Raw genomic sequence first — 6,042 nt, forward strand, 5'->3', positions numbered from 1 at the left:
CACCACCTCCCAGCCCCGAGTCCCAGGCAAGGGTGGTTTGATTTGGGACATTAGATAGGTAAGAGAAAGGAGGTAGCTTTTGGCCAGAGAGAGAAAAAGAACATTTCAGATATTCTTTTACAGACAACCAGTCTCTTTTTGAATAGCCTCAAGTTTTTCGAGCATTCTCTCTTGCTCACCACGGCTCAAGCTTTTAGTTTTCACAGTGTTTTCATCCTTTTCTCTGAGCCTCTTTAGTGGCAAAAAGCTTCAGCTTGCTTTCCCAGTAATATTCCCATCTGCCACTTCTAAACCTCATTTGTATTCCTTCTAGTTTGTAATCTGATGACTTTGATCCTTCATAACAGACTTTAAACTCAATTTTTTATTCAAATTGGAAATTCAGTGTAAGTGGTTTTCTTTTTCTCTTGTCCTTCTAGTCTTCCCATCTTTTGCTTCTGGTCACTTAAAAAATACATAGACAGACAGACAGACAGACAGGAGTTCCCGTCACGGCTCAGTGGTTAACAAATCTGACTAGGAACCATGAGGTTGTGGGTTCAGTCCCTGGCCTTGCTCACTGGGTTAAGGATCCAGTGTTGCTGTGAGCTGTGGTGTGGATCACAGACGTGGCTCGGATCCTGAGTTGCTGTGGCTGTGGTATAGGCCGGCAGCTTCAGCTCCGATTAGACCCCTAGCCTGGGAACCTCCATGAGCCTCGGGTGCAGCCCTAGAAAAGGCAAAAAAAAGAGGGAGAGAGATAATATTATTCACATTATATTTAGGTCCTTATAGTTTGGGAACAACTTTCAAGGGGCCCATGGGTGGTGACCACACAGAACTACTCCCATACTTGCTACGTGTTCCATTTCCACTGCAAGTCTACAAAGCATGTCTTCTCTGCCCACATACCAACTAATGAACAAAATCTCCCCCTCTTTTAATTAATATACTCTGTATAGAGCTATAGATTGTCTCTTTATATGTTTAGTAACAAACCAAAAGTAAATAAAAACTACTCCCAAAGTTTGAGCTGATTATACATACGTATACATATACACATTTCCTAAACTAAATGTAAGGCTTTTCCTTTCAGATTCCATCTACAGTATTCATTTGTGCATTCAATTATTCATTTCATGTAGTTAGTAAAAACCTATCATGTGCTAGAGGCTGGACATAGGTAAAAGCAGTTGGGGATGGGGCTGACATATACCAGAATCACTTAAAAATAAACAGTTCTTGGAGTTCCCGTTGTGGTGCATCGGAAACAAATCCAACTAGGATCCATGGGGTTGCAGGTTCAATCTCTGGCCTCGCTCAGTGGGTTAAGGATCCGGCATTGCCATGAGCCATAGTATAGGTCGCAGACAGGGCTCAGATCTGGTGTTGCTGTGGCTGTGGCGTATGCCAGCGGCTGTATTTCTGATTCGACACCTAGCCTGGGAACTCAATATGCTGCAGGTGCATCCCTAAAAAGCAAAACAAAAAACAAAAAACCCCCACAGTTCTCACCTTTAAAGTCTCACGTTCTTAACACAATACTAAATAATTACACATCATATATTGTATTGATCAGGGTTCTTTGGAGAAACGGAACCAATAGAATCTGTATAGAGAGAGAGAAAAATTTATTTTAAGGAATAGGCTCATGTGATTGCGGAGGATGGAAAGTTTAAGATTCTGCAGGGTGGGCCAGCAGGTTGGACATCCAGCACAGAGCTGCACTATGAGACCAAAGGCCATCTGCTGGCAGAATTCCCTCTTCTCCTGGACAGGTCAGTCTTTTTTAACTTAGGGCCTTCAACAGACTGAAGGAGGCCCACCACATTATGGAGGGTAAGCTGCTTTAATCAGAGCCTACTGATTTCAATGTTAATCTTATCTAAAAAAATATCTTCACAGAGAGACCTGGAAGGGCTGTGCTTGCAAAAGGATCAACATTCCTTTCCCTGGAGATTTAGTGTATCCTTCCTTGGAAGAGGAGAAGAAAAATATAAAAAGAAACAGCTGGTTCAAAGTCCAATTTCTTATTTTATGGATGGAGAATGTCCAGGTTGCTACTAGATTACCATAGTTTTCAGCCATGTTCAGACACTGGCGCTTTGTGCAGGCCATTCAACAGTGTTGTGCAAGCAGATGGGAGGGAAGTCCGGACTCACAGAAGGATGTTCATTTAGAAGGAAGTGACACTAATGATCCACGCAATGTCTTGAATACTGTTCTATCGAAGAAAGCCTTAACAGTTCAGTAACTCTAGTTCATCTAGCAAGATAATGTCGTTATATTTAATTTTGTAAGGTGTACAATAGTGCTCTCCTATTTTGGTATCAGTTGTTCAATAAAGTTTTGATTATGGGCTAAAAAATCTTTTAATTTTTTAAAAATAAACAAAAAATACCTTCACAAAAACATCTAGAATAATGTTTGACCAAATATCTGGTACTGTAGCCTAGCCAAGGGAAGATGTAAAATTAATGGTCATGTATGTGAAACAGAGAACAATATGAGACCATCTATATTAAATATGATAAAATGAAGGGCCAGATCATAGGAAAGAGTGCTAATTATTTACTGACCACTGTTAGATGCCAGATCTTTTTCAGAAATGAGTTAATGCATCACATTAAACCTTGGGTAGACTATATGTAATATCTGCTTTTATAAGTGAAGAAGATGAAGCTCAGAGAGGTTGCGTAACTTGTCCAAGATCACTCAGCATGTATTCTAACCCACCTCAGTGTGGCAACAAAGCCCTTGAAGAGTTGGGCAGGAGAGTACTCCACATGCACAAGGAAGGCAGTGGAGGAAATACTGACTGGGTAGCTTTTGTGTGTGTGTGTCTTTTTAGGGCCGCCTGTGTGGCATATGGAGGTTCCCAAGCTAGGGGTCAAATTGGAGCTGTAGCCCCTGGCCTATACCACAGCCATAGCAATGCTGGATCTGAGCTGTGTCTGAGACCTACACCACAGCTCATGGCAATGCCAGATCCTCAACCCACTGAGCAAGACCGGGGATCAAACCCGCATCCTTATGGATAGTAGTCGGGTTTGTTAATCGCTGAGCCACTACGGGAGCTCCACTGACTGGGTAACTTTACAAGTTCTTCCCTTAGAATGTAAACTGTATGCCATAGGAAACAGTATGGAGATTCCTTTTAAAACTAAAAATAGAGCCGCCATATGATCTAGAAACCCCTCCCTTGGGCATATATCCAAGAAAGATGAAAACTAATTCAAAAAGACACATGCACTCCAGTGGTCCTAGCAACGCTATTTACAATAGTCAAGACATAGAAACAACCCAAGTCCCCATCAACAGATGACTTGTTTTAGATGTGGTATCAATGCATATACGCCATAGAAAAAAGAATGAAATATTGCCATTTGCAGCAACATGGATGGACCTTAAAATTATCATACTAAGTGAATAAATCAGACAGGGAAAGACAAATACTATAAGTTATCATTCATATGTAGAATCTAAAAAATTGTACAAATGAATCTATATATTCAAAATGGAAGCAGAAACAGACATAGAAAACAAAATTTTGGTTACCCCCAAAAGGAGAAAGAGAAGAGGGGAGGGATAAATTAGGATTAAAAGATTAACAGATACAAACTACTGTACATAAAATAGATAAGCAATAAGAACTTACTATAGAGCACAGGGAAGTATATTCAATATCTTATAATAACTTATAATGAAAATAATCTGAAATATATATATATTTATATACACATATATATAACTGAATCACTTTATTGTACACCTGAAACTAACACAATATTATAAAGCAACCATACTTCAATTAAAAAAGAAGTTCTGGAGTTCCCGTCGTGGCGCAGTGGTTAACGAATCCGACTAGGAACCATGAGGTTGCGGGTTCAGTCCCTGCCCTTGCTCAGTGGGTTAAGGATCTGGCGTTGCCGTGAGCTGTGGTGTAGGTTGCAGACGCGGCTCGGATCCCGCATTGCTATGGCTCTGGCATAGGCCGGTGGCTACAGCTCTGATTCAACCCCTAGCCTGGGAACCTCCATATGCCGCGGGAGCAGCCCAAGAAACGGCAAAAAGACAAAAAAAAAAGTTCTTCCATTAGAATGAGGAAAATCATTTTTTTCTAATTCATGGTGTTATAACTTTTCACTGACTGATTCTTTATGTGTCTATATCTTCCTTAAGAACAGAAGTCTACATATTCATGAATAATCATGTAACCCTATGTACATGATAAATAAAAAATCACATTTAATTTCTATTCTAGAATGTTTCAGTATATGTTTTAACCAATAGTCATGGATAAATGCTTTTAACTTCCTTTTTTGGGTTGAGTGACAGAAGGAGTCTAACCAAAAGCATATTTTCTTAAATAGGACATCTTGATAGTTTTCCATTTTTTTGAAATTACAATATTTTATAATGAACATTCTCATGGGAATAGCTCATCATATCCTTATGATAAACACCCAAAAGTGGAAGTATTTTGTCAAAGTAATATCTCAGTATGATATTAATTTCCCTTTCCCTGATACTAATGGAGTTAATACTTTTTACATGTTTATTGGACATTTAGACATTCTCTTCTATAAAGTGCCTGTTCAAGTCTTTTGGGTCTGTTTTTCTATTTGGTTCAACAATATTTCAAATTAATTTAGATGGGTTCTCTATATATTTGGATGAATTCTTTATATTCTACAAGTATCTTCTCCCACTCTCTGGCTTGCTTTTTCACTCTCTTAATGTTGTCTTTTGCTGCACAAAAGTCCTTAATTTTAACTTCATCATTTTTATCTGTCTTTTCATTTTGAGTTAGTGCTTTTTGAGTCCTGTTTAAAAATCCTTGCTCCCTCAAGGTCATGAAGATATTCTTCTCTGTTTGCTTCTAGAGGCTTTATTTTTTATGCCCTGTAGAAGGTTTTTTACACCTATATCAAAAATCAGTCTGAAACTGACATTTGTGTACAACACAAGGTACTTATTTAAAAATAAAACACAGATGCAGAAAATCACACAAGCAAATGTATAGTTTCATCAGTTTTATGAATCAAATGCCACCCAGGTCAAGAAATAGAACTTTATGTGCCACACCTAGAGCCCCTCTAGGTGCCCCTTCCTAGTCTCAAACCTCTCCCAGACCCTGACTATTGAGAGCTTCTCATCTCTCTTTTTTTTTTAATTTCTTTTTTATTAAAATAATCTCCTTCATCTTTCCTATTTCGTTTAGGGTACTGTCTGTTGGGCTTATTTACCCTGTGTTCCTTCCAGGTTAGTGTTTTAAGTTTAAAATTATTTTTTATTTCTAATACTTTTTAAAAATCCCTTTATTGAGGTATGATTGACATAGAAAAGGCCATATATGTAATTTGTACAACTTGATGAGTTTGGAGAAAAGCATACATTCACAGAACAACTGCCACACTCTATGCCATCATTATATGCAGCACTTCCAAATGTTTCCTCTTGCTTTATCATCATCATCATATTACTATTATTATTATATTATTTTGTGATAAGAACACTTCATGTAAGATCTACCCTCTCAATAAAAATTTAAGTATACCATACAGTATTATTAATTACGGGAAGTTTGCTTTACAGTAAATCTCTAGGACTTACTCATCTCGCATAACTGAAATTTTGTACCCTTTGACTAATACCACCCCTCTCCCCCCTCCCCGCCCCCAGCCCCTGGCACCACCATTCTTCTCTGCTTCTATGATTTCCACTATTTTAGATTACTCATATCAATGGTATCATTGATACCACTGCGTCTGGCTTATTTCAGTCACCATAATGCCCTCTAGATTCATCCATGTTGTCACAAATGGCAAGGTTTCCTTCTTTTTTTAAGGCTGAACAATATTTTACTGTATTTATATATCACATTTTCTGTATTAATTTGTCTGTCAATGAAGATGTAGGTTGCTTCCATATCTTGGCTATTGTAAATAATGCTGCCATGAATATGAAAGTGATTTGAGATTCTGATTTTGATTGCTTTTGATGGATACTCAGAAGTGGGATTGCTGGCTCATATGGGAGTTCTAATTCTTTCTGAATCCT

The 6,042-nt window shown here is 38.3% G+C and overlaps 1 pseudogene; it reads left to right on the forward strand.

Moving 5' to 3' along the window:
• The first annotated feature begins 1,645 nt into the window (after nt 1-1,645).
• LOC125136639 (40S ribosomal protein S27-like) lies at nt 1,646-2,169 on the forward strand (annotated as a pseudogene).
• Nucleotides 2,170-6,042: the final 3,873 nt, after the last annotated feature.

The sequence above is a fragment of the Phacochoerus africanus genome, chromosome 9 (genome assembly GCF_016906955.1).
Source record: "Phacochoerus africanus isolate WHEZ1 chromosome 9, ROS_Pafr_v1, whole genome shotgun sequence".
Classification (NCBI taxonomy): Eukaryota; Metazoa; Chordata; class Mammalia; order Artiodactyla; family Suidae; genus Phacochoerus; species Phacochoerus africanus.